At 46.3% G+C, this 13,372-nt stretch overlaps 6 non-coding genes and 1 pseudogene across 6 annotated transcripts; all 7 read left to right on the forward strand.

Moving 5' to 3' along the window:
• Window positions 1-1,191: 1,191 nt before the first annotated feature.
• LOC130340593 (U2 spliceosomal RNA) lies at window positions 1,192-1,382 on the forward strand. The gene has a single exon (XR_008880687.1). It is a non-coding gene; the product is annotated as a U2 spliceosomal RNA (small nuclear RNA).
• Window positions 1,383-3,463: 2,081 nt separating this feature from the next.
• On the forward strand, window positions 3,464-3,571 carry LOC130340559 (U2 spliceosomal RNA; annotated as a pseudogene).
• A 208-nt stretch (window positions 3,572-3,779) lies between these two features.
• On the forward strand, window positions 3,780-3,969 carry LOC130340558 (U2 spliceosomal RNA). Its single transcript, XR_008880657.1, has one exon. It is a non-coding gene; the product is annotated as a U2 spliceosomal RNA (small nuclear RNA).
• A 2,086-nt stretch (window positions 3,970-6,055) lies between these two features.
• Window positions 6,056-6,246, forward strand: LOC130340594 (U2 spliceosomal RNA). Its single transcript, XR_008880688.1, has one exon. It is a non-coding gene; the product is annotated as a U2 spliceosomal RNA (small nuclear RNA).
• Window positions 6,247-8,330: 2,084 nt separating this feature from the next.
• LOC130340595 (U2 spliceosomal RNA) lies at window positions 8,331-8,521 on the forward strand. Its single transcript, XR_008880689.1, has one exon. It is a non-coding gene; the product is annotated as a U2 spliceosomal RNA (small nuclear RNA).
• Window positions 8,522-10,599: 2,078 nt separating this feature from the next.
• Window positions 10,600-10,790, forward strand: LOC130340596 (U2 spliceosomal RNA). The gene has a single exon (XR_008880690.1). It is a non-coding gene; the product is annotated as a U2 spliceosomal RNA (small nuclear RNA).
• A 2,084-nt stretch (window positions 10,791-12,874) lies between these two features.
• On the forward strand, window positions 12,875-13,065 carry LOC130340597 (U2 spliceosomal RNA). The gene has a single exon (XR_008880691.1). It is a non-coding gene; the product is annotated as a U2 spliceosomal RNA (small nuclear RNA).
• The last annotated feature ends 307 nt before the right edge of the window (window positions 13,066-13,372 follow it).

The following is a 13,372-nucleotide window of genomic DNA, read 5'->3' on the forward strand; positions in this document are numbered from 1 at the left end:
CCTGCAACTTTCTGTGCGACAAATTCAGACAGGAAAAATCAGTATAAATCCTTAGAAAATTATCCCCCAGTGTCTCCATCTGCTGGCGGTATTGAATAAGCATTGCTGCACTGATGGGGTATGCATTAGACGAAAAAAAAGAAGAAAAAGAAGAATAATACGCCCAGAAAAGAGGCGAAAAGGAGAAAAACGTAAAAAAACGTGAAAAAAAAGTAAGAGGAAGAGAAGGGAAAAAAAGGTGGAAATGGGTTTAAAAGTGATTTCGGCGGAGAAATATATATATATATATATATATATATATATATATATATATATATACGCGCACACACACACATATATATAAACGTATTCTCCGTTGAGATATTGCAGCCGCTGCTGTGTCCAGGCCCAGGAGCCTTAGCACTGTGCTGTGATGTCACTCAATACCACTGACATCACTAGGTGTAAACAACATCTCTCCTTTGCTGTGTATGTGACTATGGAGCTGTTTGGTGATGTCGTCTATTATGGCCTTCATAGAAGCAACAGGAGATTGTTGCATCCATCTAGAACCCTCAGAACTACAGTGCTATGATGTCACTCACTTCCACAGGCCTTGCAGAGTGTAAACAACAACAACCCAGCTTTGTTGTGTATGTAACCATAGGGATTTGTGATGTCACCTAGAACCTTCACAGCAGCGACAGCTTTATGAGGAGCATCAGCACTGCTCTGCCTGAGCAGAACCATCACCGCCATAGGTTGTCAAATAACCCGGGTTTAACCCACACAGGTAAGTCCAATGGGGTGCAGGCATGTCCTCTATGCTTACAGCTTCCCGTGGGTGTTGGTTTGATACCGTTTGGGGACAGCCAAGGAGGCATCTGCAGGCAACAAAGGTAGGTGTGTGCTTGTGTGTGTGTTTCCTATGCAGATCCTAAGCCCAGTGTCACATGCAAGTAGGAGGAGTAAGAAGGGTTCCTGGCAAATCCGGGTTATGGATTGCATTTAAAAAGGCCCCGTGGGAGTGCAATGGGCCCCTGTCTTGCTGCTTAGCAATAATGGTATGGGTTTAGGTTCTGCTGTGTGTACTGGTGGTTGACTGCCCCCCAGCCCAGAGTGTGCATGGAAAATTGTCTGGCAGCCTCCCTGACAGCAAGCAGTGATAGTGCCCATGAAGGGGACCTTGTTGGGCCCGCCCCTTTCACGGTTATCGCTTCTCGGCCTTTTGGCTAAGATCAAGTGTAGTATCTGTTCTTATCAGTTTAATATCTGATACGTCCCCTATCTGGGGACCATATATTAAATGGATTTTTGAGAACGGGGGCCGATTTCGAAGCTTGCTTCCGTCGCCCTATGCATTGACCCGATATGGCAGTATCTTCGGGTACAGTGCACCACCCCCTTACAGGGTTAAAAAGAAAGATTCCTACTTTCATTGCTACCTGCTTGCTGGCTAGCCAGCTAGCCAGCCCTGTGGGCCTTGCTGCTGCTGCTGCTGCAGCCAAAAAACAAAAGGTGGTGCTGCTGCTGCTTCTGCTTCTGCTTGTGTCTGGCCGCTGTTGGAGCGTCCAGGCACAGGACTTCTGCTGCTGCTGACTAAATGGCCTCCTTAATTGGATCATTTGAGTAGCCAGCACACCTGTGCAGGTAGGGCATGACATGATAGGCAGCTGCCTTGATAGCGGGTGGGTGCTGAATGTTCCTAATTGACAAAATAAGATTAATGCTTATGAAGAAATATAAAATCTCATCCCTTCCCCAATATCGCGCCACACCCCTACCCCTTAATTCCCTGGTTGAACTTGATGGACATATGTCTTTTTTCGACCGTACTAACTATGTAACTATGTAACATAACATGGGGGGGGGGGTCTCCTGGCTGTTCACACAGGTGTGTCATTGCTGTACATTGACCATGCATTGCTTCTGTGGTATTGCAAAGGCAAAGACAAATGCTTCCAGCCATCCATTGCACTAATGGATTGGTCATCAGCTGGCTGTCTATGTCCCGCATCAATATAGACCAAAGTACAGAGGGTTAGGCTATGCTATTGTGCACCTACCTGATGCATCAGAAGGTGCGAGGCCCTTGCTAAATTCTGTGCACAGACTTTGAGATCTATGCTTTAGACTGTATCTAAACCTGCTCCAACATGGACTGACATTCTGGCCTACTTTCAGCCGATGCGACTTGTCTGTCGCTGAACAGTCGCTTTTTATGTATTCAGCACCTATGTATAATGTTGTAAAAATGCTCTAGAAGCTAAAGTCGCAGAAATGTCACACATATTTGGCCTGCAACTTTCTGTGCGACAAATTCAGACAGGAAAAATCAGTATAAATCCTTAGAAAATTATCCCCCAGTGTCTCCATCTGCTGGCGGTATTGAATAAGCATTGCTGCACTGATGGGGTATGCATTAGACGAAAAAAAAGAAGAAAAAGAAGAATAATACGCCCAGAAAAGAGGCGAAAAGGAGAAAAACGTAAAAAAACGTGAAAAAAAAGTAAGAGGAAGAGAAGGGAAAAAAAGGTGGAAATGGGTTTAAAAGTGATTTCGGCGGAGAAATATATATATATATATATATATATATATATATATATATATACGCGCACACACACACATATATATAAACGTATTCTCCGTTGAGATATTGCAGCCGCTGCTGTGTCCAGGCCCAGGAGCCTTAGCACTGTGCTGTGATGTCACTCAATACCACTGACATCACTAGGTGTAAACAACATCTCTCCTTTGCTGTGCATGTGACTATGGAGCTGTTTGGTGATGTCGTCTATTATGGCCTTCATAGAAGCAACAGGAGATTGTTGCATCCATCTAGAACCCTCAGAACTACAGTGCTATGATGTCACTCACTTCCACAGGCCTTGCAGAGTGTAAACAACAACAACCCAGCTTTGTTGTGTATGTAACCATAGGGATTTGTGATGTCACCTAGAACCTTCACAGCAGCGACAGCTTTATGAGGAGCATCAGCACTGCTCTGCCTGAGCAGAACCATCACCGCCATAGGTTGTCAAATAACCCGGGTTTAACCCACACAGGTAAGTCCAATGGGGTGCAGGCATGTCCTCTATGCTTACAGCTTCCCGTGGGTGTTGGTTTGATACCGTTTGGGGACAGCCAAGGAGGCATCTGCAGGCAACAAAGGTAGGTGTGTGCTTGTGTGTGTGTTTCCTATGCAGATCCTAAGCCCAGTGTCACATGCAAGTAGGAGGAGTAAGAAGGGTTCCTGGCAAATCCGGGTTATGGATTGCATTTAAAAAGGCCCCGTGGGAGTGCAATGGGCCCCTGTCTTGCTGCTTAGCAATAATGGTATGGGTTTAGGTTCTGCTGTGTGTACTGGTGGTTGACTGCCCCCCAGCCCAGAGTGTGCATGGAAAATTGTCTGGCAGCCTCCCTGACAGCAAGCAGTGATAGTGCCCATGAAGGGGACCTTGTTGGGCCCGCCCCTTTCACGGTTATCGCTTCTCGGCCTTTTGGCTAAGATCAAGTGTAGTATCTGTTCTTATCAGTTCGGCTCTGCGGGCAGATACCTTGGCCAACGCCAAGGGGGATGCCGGGAGCATTTGTGGTCCCCTAGTAGCTTCGGCGAAAAGGGAAATCGAACCTGGAACCTCGCAGGTACCTTTTGGTCCGGAGGCGAAGGGTAAGGTTTGTTGGGGGGCCTCTCTCCTATCGGAGAAGGGCTTGCGATAGACCGCATCCTTTGTGCACGTTTTTTTAGTGTAACACGTTTGCACTTTTTCTTGCACTTTGGGTGAATCGAAAGCACGTTCCTCGGCTTTAGATAAAAAAAAAAAAAAAAAAAAAAAATCTGTTCTTATCAGTTTAATATCTGATACGTCCCCTATCTGGGGACCATATATTAAATGGATTTTTGAGAACGGGGGCCGATTTCGAAGCTTGCTTCCGTCGCCCTATGCATTGACCCGATATGGCAGTATCTTCGGGTACAGTGCACCACCCCCTTACAGGGTTAAAAAGAAAGATTCCTACTTTCATTGCTACCTGCTTGCTGGCTAGCCAGCTAGCCAGCCCTGTGGGCCTTGCTGCTGCTGCTGCTGCAGCCAAAAAACAAAAGGTGGTGCTGCTGCTGCTTCTGCTTCTGCTTGTGTCTGGCCGCTGTTGGAGCGTCCAGGCACAGGACTTCTGCTGCTGCTGACTAAATGGCCTCCTTAATTGGATCATTTGAGTAGCCAGCACACCTGTGCAGGTAGGGCATGACATGATAGGCAGCTGCCTTGATAGCGGGTGGGTGCTGAATGTTCCTAATTGACAAAATAAGATTAATGCTTATGAAGAAATATAAAATCTCATCCCTTCCCCAATATCGCGCCACACCCCTACCCCTTAATTCCCTGGTTGAACTTGATGGACATATGTCTTTTTTCGACCGTACTAACTATGTAACTATGTAACATAACATGGGGGGGGGGGGTCTCCTGGCTGTTCACACAGGTGTGTCATTGCTGTACATTGACCATGCATTGCTTCTGTGGTATTGCAAAGGCAAAGACAAATGCTTCCAGCCATCCATTGCACTAATGGATTGGTCATCAGCTGGCTGTCTATGTCCCGCATCAATATAGACCAAAGTACAGAGGGTTAGGCTATGCTATTGTGCACCTACCTGATGCATCAGAAGGTGCGAGGCCCTTGCTAAATTCTGTGCACAGACTTTGAGATCTATGCTTTAGACTGTATCTAAACCTGCTCCAACATGGACTGACATTCTGGCCTACTTTCAGCCGATGCGACTTGTCTGTCGCTGAACAGTCGCTTTTTATGTATTCAGCACCTATGTATAATGTTGTAAAAATGCTCTAGAAGCTAAAGTCGCAGAAATGTCACACATATTTGGCCTGCAACTTTCTGTGCGACAAATTCAGACAGGAAAAATCAGTATAAATCCTTAGAAAATTATCCCCCAGTGTCTCCATCTGCTGGCGGTATTGAATAAGCATTGCTGCACTGATGGGGTATGCATTAGACGAAAAAAAAGAAGAAAAAGAAGAATAATACGCCCAGAAAAGAGGCGAAAAGGAGAAAAACGTAAAAAAACGTGAAAAAAAAGTAAGAGGAAGAGAAGGGAAAAAAAGGTGGAAATGGGTTTAAAAGTGATTTCGGCGGAGAAATATATATATATATATATATATATATATATATATATATATATATACGCGCACACACACACATATATATAAACGTATTCTCCGTTGAGATATTGCAGCCGCTGCTGTGTCCAGGCCCAGGAGCCTTAGCACTGTGCTGTGATGTCACTCAATACCACTGACATCACTAGGTGTAAACAACATCTCTCCTTTGCTGTGTATGTGACTATGGAGCTGTTTGGTGATGTCGTCTATTATGGCCTTCATAGAAGCAACAGGAGATTGTTGCATCCATCTAGAACCCTCAGAACTACAGTGCTATGATGTCACTCACTTCCACAGGCCTTGCAGAGTGTAAACAACAACAACCCAGCTTTGTTGTGTATGTAACCATAGGGATTTGTGATGTCACCTAGAACCTTCACAGCAGCGACAGCTTTATGAGGAGCATCAGCACTGCTCTGCCTGAGCAGAACCATCACCGCCATAGGTTGTCAAATAACCCGGGTTTAACCCACACAGGTAAGTCCAATGGGGTGCAGGCATGTCCTCTATGCTTACAGCTTCCCGTGGGTGTTGGTTTGATACCGTTTGGGGACAGCCAAGGAGGCATCTGCAGGCAACAAAGGTAGGTGTGTGCTTGTGTGTGTGTTTCCTATGCAGATCCTAAGCCCAGTGTCACATGCAAGTAGGAGGAGTAAGAAGGGTTCCTGGCAAATCCGGGTTATGGATTGCATTTAAAAAGGCCCCGTGGGAGTGCAATGGGCCCCTGTCTTGCTGCTTAGCAATAATGGTATGGGTTTAGGTTCTGCTGTGTGTACTGGTGGTTGACTGCCCCCCAGCCCAGAGTGTGCATGGAAAATTGTCTGGCAGCCTCCCTGACAGCAAGCAGTGATAGTGCCCATGAAGGGGACCTTGTTGGGCCCGCCCCTTTCACGGTTATCGCTTCTCGGCCTTTTGGCTAAGATCAAGTGTAGTATCTGTTCTTATCAGTTTAATATCTGATACGTCCCCTATCTGGGGACCATATATTAAATGGATTTTTGAGAACGGGGGCCGATTTCGAAGCTTGCTTCCGTCGCCCTATGCATTGACCCGATATGGCAGTATCTTCGGGTACAGTGCACCACCCCCTTACAGGGTTAAAAAGAAAGATTCCTACTTTCATTGCTACCTGCTTGCTGGCTAGCCAGCTAGCCAGCCCTGTGGGCCTTGCTGCTGCTGCTGCTGCAGCCAAAAAACAAAAGGTGGTGCTGCTGCTGCTTCTGCTTCTGCTTGTGTCTGGCCGCTGTTGGAGCGTCCAGGCACAGGACTTCTGCTGCTGCTGACTAAATGGCCTCCTTAATTGGATCATTTGAGTAGCCAGCACACCTGTGCAGGTAGGGCATGACATGATAGGCAGCTGCCTTGATAGCGGGTGGGTGCTGAATGTTCCTAATTGACAAAATAAGATTAATGCTTATGAAGAAATATAAAATCTCATCCCTTCCCCAATATCGCGCCACACCCCTACCCCTTAATTCCCTGGTTGAACTTGATGGACATATGTCTTTTTTCGACCGTACTAACTATGTAACTATGTAACATAACATGGGGGGGGGGGGTCTCCTGGCTGTTCACACAGGTGTGTCATTGCTGTACATTGACCATGCATTGCTTCTGTGGTATTGCAAAGGCAAAGACAAATGCTTCCAGCCATCCATTGCACTAATGGATTGGTCATCAGCTGGCTGTCTATGTCCCGCATCAATATAGACCAAAGTACAGAGGGTTAGGCTATGCTATTGTGCACCTACCTGATGCATCAGAAGGTGCGAGGCCCTTGCTAAATTCTGTGCACAGACTTTGAGATCTATGCTTTAGACTGTATCTAAACCTGCTCCAACATGGACTGACATTCTGGCCTACTTTCAGCCGATGCGACTTGTCTGTCGCTGAACAGTCGCTTTTTATGTATTCAGCACCTATGTATAATGTTGTAAAAATGCTCTAGAAGCTAAAGTCGCAGAAATGTCACACATATTTGACCTGCAACTTTCTGTGCGACAAATTCAGACAGGAAAAATCAGTATAAATCCTTAGAAAATTATCCCCCAGTGTCTCCATCTGCTGGCGGTATTGAATAAGCATTGCTGCACTGATGGGGTATGCATTAGACGAAAAAAAAGAAGAAAAAGAAGAATAATACGCCCAGAAAAGAGGCGAAAAGGAGAAAAACGTAAAAAAACGTGAAAAAAAAGTAAGAGGAAGAGAAGGGAAAAAAAGGTGGAAATGGGTTTAAAAGTGATTTCGGCGGAGAAATATATATATATATATATATATATATATATATATATATATATACGCGCACACACACACATATATATAAACGTATTCTCCGTTGAGATATTGCAGCCGCTGCTGTGTCCAGGCCCAGGAGCCTTAGCACTGTGCTGTGATGTCACTCAATACCACTGACATCACTAGGTGTAAACAACATCTCTCCTTTGCTGTGTATGTGACTATGGAGCTGTTTGGTGATGTCGTCTATTATGGCCTTCATAGAAGCAACAGGAGATTGTTGCATCCATCTAGAACCCTCAGAACTACAGTGCTATGATGTCACTCACTTCCACAGGCCTTGCAGAGTGTAAACAACAACAACCCAGCTTTGTTGTGTATGTAACCATAGGGATTTGTGATGTCACCTAGAACCTTCACAGCAGCGACAGCTTTATGAGGAGCATCAGCACTGCTCTGCCTGAGCAGAACCATCACCGCCATAGGTTGTCAAATAACCCGGGTTTAACCCACACAGGTAAGTCCAATGGGGTGCAGGCATGTCCTCTATGCTTACAGCTTCCCGTGGGTGTTGGTTTGATACCGTTTGGGGACAGCCAAGGAGGCATCTGCAGGCAACAAAGGTAGGTGTGTGCTTGTGTGTGTGTTTCCTATGCAGATCCTAAGCCCAGTGTCACATGCAAGTAGGAGGAGTAAGAAGGGTTCCTGGCAAATCCGGGTTATGGATTGCATTTAAAAAGGCCCCGTGGGAGTGCAATGGGCCCCTGTCTTGCTGCTTAGCAATAATGGTATGGGTTTAGGTTCTGCTGTGTGTACTGGTGGTTGACTGCCCCCCAGCCCAGAGTGTGCATGGAAAATTGTCTGGCAGCCTCCCTGACAGCAAGCAGTGATAGTGCCCATGAAGGGGACCTTGTTGGGCCCGCCCCTTTCACGGTTATCGCTTCTCGGCCTTTTGGCTAAGATCAAGTGTAGTATCTGTTCTTATCAGTTTAATATCTGATACGTCCCCTATCTGGGGACCATATATTAAATGGATTTTTGAGAACGGGGGCCGATTTCGAAGCTTGCTTCCGTCGCCCTATGCATTGACCCGATATGGCAGTATCTTCGGGTACAGTGCACCACCCCCTTACAGGGTTAAAAAGAAAGATTCCTACTTTCATTGCTACCTGCTTGCTGGCTAGCCAGCTAGCCAGCCCTGTGGGCCTTGCTGCTGCTGCTGCTGCAGCCAAAAAACAAAAGGTGGTGCTGCTGCTGCTTCTGCTTCTGCTTGTGTCTGGCCGCTGTTGGAGCGTCCAGGCACAGGACTTCTGCTGCTGCTGACTAAATGGCCTCCTTAATTGGATCATTTGAGTAGCCAGCACACCTGTGCAGGTAGGGCATGACATGATAGGCAGCTGCCTTGATAGCGGGTGGGTGCTGAATGTTCCTAATTGACAAAATAAGATTAATGCTTATGAAGAAATATAAAATCTCATCCCTTCCCCAATATCGCGCCACACCCCTACCCCTTAATTCCCTGGTTGAACTTGATGGACATATGTCTTTTTTCGACCGTACTAACTATGTAACTATGTAACATAACATGGGGGGGGGGGGTCTCCTGGCTGTTCACACAGGTGTGTCATTGCTGTACATTGACCATGCATTGCTTCTGTGGTATTGCAAAGGCAAAGACAAATGCTTCCAGCCATCCATTGCACTAATGGATTGGTCATCAGCTGGCTGTCTATGTCCCGCATCAATATAGACCAAAGTACAGAGGGTTAGGCTATGCTATTGTGCACCTACCTGATGCATCAGAAGGTGCGAGGCCCTTGCTAAATTCTGTGCACAGACTTTGAGATCTATGCTTTAGACTGTATCTAAACCTGCTCCAACATGGACTGACATTCTGGCCTACTTTCAGCCGATGCGACTTGTCTGTCGCTGAACAGTCGCTTTTTATGTATTCAGCACCTATGTATAATGTTGTAAAAATGCTCTAGAAGCTAAAGTCGCAGAAATGTCACACATATTTGGCCTGCAACTTTCTGTGCGACAAATTCAGACAGGAAAAATCAGTATAAATCCTTAGAAAATTATCCCCCAGTGTCTCCATCTGCTGGCGGTATTGAATAAGCATTGCTGCACTGATGGGGTATGCATTAGACGAAAAAAAAGAAGAAAAAGAAGAATAATACGCCCAGAAAAGAGGCGAAAAGGAGAAAAACGTAAAAAAACGTGAAAAAAAAGTAAGAGGAAGAGAAGGGAAAAAAAGGTGGAAATGGGTTTAAAAGTGATTTCGGCGGAGAAATATATATATATATATATATATATATATATATATATACGCGCACACACACACATATATATAAACGTATTCTCCGTTGAGATATTGCAGCCGCTGCTGTGTCCAGGCCCAGGAGCCTTAGCACTGTGCTGTGATGTCACTCAATACCACTGACATCACTAGGTGTAAACAACATCTCTCCTTTGCTGTGTATGTGACTATGGAGCTGTTTGGTGATGTCGTCTATTATGGCCTTCATAGAAGCAACAGGAGATTGTTGCATCCATCTAGAACCCTCAGAACTACAGTGCTATGATGTCACTCACTTCCACAGGCCTTGCAGAGTGTAAACAACAACAACCCAGCTTTGTTGTGTATGTAACCATAGGGATTTGTGATGTCACCTAGAACCTTCACAGCAGCGACAGCTTTATGAGGAGCATCAGCACTGCTCTGCCTGAGCAGAACCATCACCGCCATAGGTTGTCAAATAACCCGGGTTTAACCCACACAGGTAAGTCCAATGGGGTGCAGGCATGTCCTCTATGCTTACAGCTTCCCGTGGGTGTTGGTTTGATACCGTTTGGGGACAGCCAAGGAGGCATCTGCAGGCAACAAAGGTAGGTGTGTGCTTGTGTGTGTGTTTCCTATGCAGATCCTAAGCCCAGTGTCACATGCAAGTAGGAGGAGTAAGAAGGGTTCCTGGCAAATCCGGGTTATGGATTGCATTTAAAAAGGCCCCGTGGGAGTGCAATGGGCCCCTGTCTTGCTGCTTAGCAATAATGGTATGGGTTTAGGTTCTGCTGTGTGTACTGGTGGTTGACTGCCCCCCAGCCCAGAGTGTGCATGGAAAATTGTCTGGCAGCCTCCCTGACAGCAAGCAGTGATAGTGCCCATGAAGGGGACCTTGTTGGGCCCGCCCCTTTCACGGTTATCGCTTCTCGGCCTTTTGGCTAAGATCAAGTGTAGTATCTGTTCTTATCAGTTTAATATCTGATACGTCCCCTATCTGGGGACCATATATTAAATGGATTTTTGAGAACGGGGGCCGATTTCGAAGCTTGCTTCCGTCGCCCTATGCATTGACCCGATATGGCAGTATCTTCGGGTACAGTGCACCACCCCCTTACAGGGTTAAAAAGAAAGATTCCTACTTTCATTGCTACCTGCTTGCTGGCTAGCCAGCTAGCCAGCCCTGTGGGCCTTGCTGCTGCTGCTGCTGCAGCCAAAAAACAAAAGGTGGTGCTGCTGCTGCTTCTGCTTCTGCTTGTGTCTGGCCGCTGTTGGAGCGTCCAGGCACAGGACTTCTGCTGCTGCTGACTAAATGGCCTCCTTAATTGGATCATTTGAGTAGCCAGCACACCTGTGCAGGTAGGGCATGACATGATAGGCAGCTGCCTTGATAGCGGGTGGGTGCTGAATGTTCCTAATTGACAAAATAAGATTAATGCTTATGAAGAAATATAAAATCTCATCCCTTCCCCAATATCGCGCCACACCCCTACCCCTTAATTCCCTGGTTGAACTTGATGGACATATGTCTTTTTTCGACCGTACTAACTATGTAACTATGTAACATAACATGGGGGGGGGGGGGGTCTCCTGGCTGTTCACACAGGTGTGTCATTGCTGTACATTGACCATGCATTGCTTCTGTGGTATTGCAAAGGCAAAGACAAATGCTTCCAGCCATCCATTGCACTAATGGATTGGTCATCAGCTGGCTGTCTATGTCCCGCATCAATATAGACCAAAGTACAGAGGGTTAGGCTATGCTATTGTGCACCTACCTGATGCATCAGAAGGTGCGAGGCCCTTGCTAAATTCTGTGCACAGACTTTGAGATCTATGCTTTAGACTGTATCTAAACCTGCTCCAACATGGACTGACATTCTGGCCTACTTTCAGCCGATGCGACTTGTCTGTCGCTGAACAGTCGCTTTTTATGTATTCAGCACCTATGTATAATGTTGTAAAAATGCTCTAGAAGCTAAAGTCGCAGAAATGTCACACATATTTGGCCTGCAACTTTCTGTGCGACAAATTCAGACAGGAAAAATCAGTATAAATCCTTAGAAAATTATCCCCCAGTGTCTCCATCTGCTGGCGGTATTGAATAAGCATTGCTGCACTGATGGGGTATGCATTAGACGAAAAAAATGAAGAAAAAGAAGAATAATACGCCCAGAAAAGAGGCGAAAAGGAGAAAAACGTAAAAAAACGTGAAAAAAAAGTAAGAGGAAGAGAAGGGAAAAAAAGGTGGAAATGGGTTTAAAAGTGATTTCGGCGGAGAAATATATATATATATATATATATATATATATATATATATATACGCGCACACACACACATATATATAAACGTATTCTCCGTTGAGATATTGCAGCCGCTGCTGTGTCCAGGCCCAGGAGCCTTAGCACTGTGCTGTGATGTCACTCAATACCACTGACATCACTAGGTGTAAACAACATCTCTCCTTTGCTGTGTATGTGACTATGGAGCTGTTTGGTGATGTCGTCTATTATGGCCTTCATAGAAGCAACAGGAGATTGTTGCATCCATCTAGAACCCTCAGAACTACAGTGCTATGATGTCACTCACTTCCACAGGCCTTGCAGAGTGTAAACAACAACAACCCAGCTTTGTTGTGTATGTAACCATAGGGATTTGTGATGTCACCTAGAACCTTCACAGCAGCGACAGCTTTATGAGGAGCATCAGCACTGCTCTGCCTGAGCAGAACCATCACCGCCATAGGTTGTCAAATAACCCGGGTTTAACCCACACAGGTAAGTCCAATGGGGTGCAGGCATGTCCTCTATGCTTACAGCTTCCCGTGGGTGTTGGTTTGATACCGTTTGGGGACAGCCAAGGAGGCATCTGCAGGCAACAAAGGTAGGTGTGTGCTTGTGTGTGTGTTTCCTATGCAGATCCTAAGCCCAGTGTCACATGCAAGTAGGAGGAGTAAGAAGGGTTCCTGGCAAATCCGGGTTATGGATTGCATTTAAAAAGGCCCCGTGGGAGTGCAATGGGCCCCTGTCTTGCTGCTTAGCAATAATGGTATGGGTTTAGGTTCTGCTGTGTGTACTGGTGGTTGACTGCCCCCCAGCCCAGAGTGTGCATGGAAAATTGTCTGGCAGCCTCCCTGACAGCAAGCAGTGATAGTGCCCATGAAGGGGACCTTGTTGGGCCCGCCCCTTTCACGGTTATCGCTTCTCGGCCTTTTGGCTAAGATCAAGTGTAGTATCTGTTCTTATCAGTTTAATATCTGATACGTCCCCTATCTGGGGACCATATATTAAATGGATTTTTGAGAACGGGGGCCGATTTCGAAGCTTGCTTCCGTCGCCCTATGCATTGACCCGATATGGCAGTATCTTCGGGTACAGTGCACCACCCCCTTACAGGGTTAAAAAGAAAGATTCCTACTTTCATTGCTACCTGCTTGCTGGCTAGCCAGCTAGCCAGCCCTGTGGGCCTTGCTGCTGCTGCTGCTGCAGCCAAAAAACAAAAGGTGGTGCTGCTGCTGCTTCTGCTTCTGCTTGTGTCTGGCCGCTGTTGGAGCGTCCAGGCACAGGACTTCTGCTGCTGCTGACTAAATGGCCTCCTTAATTGGATCATTTGAGTAGCCAGCACACCTGTGCAGGTAGGGCATGACATGATAGGCAGCTGCCTTGATAGCGGGTGGGTGCTGAATGTTCCTAAT

The sequence above is a fragment of the Hyla sarda genome, unplaced genomic scaffold (genome assembly GCF_029499605.1).
Source record: "Hyla sarda isolate aHylSar1 unplaced genomic scaffold, aHylSar1.hap1 scaffold_597, whole genome shotgun sequence".
Lineage (NCBI taxonomy): Eukaryota > Metazoa > Chordata > Amphibia > Anura > Hylidae > Hyla > Hyla sarda.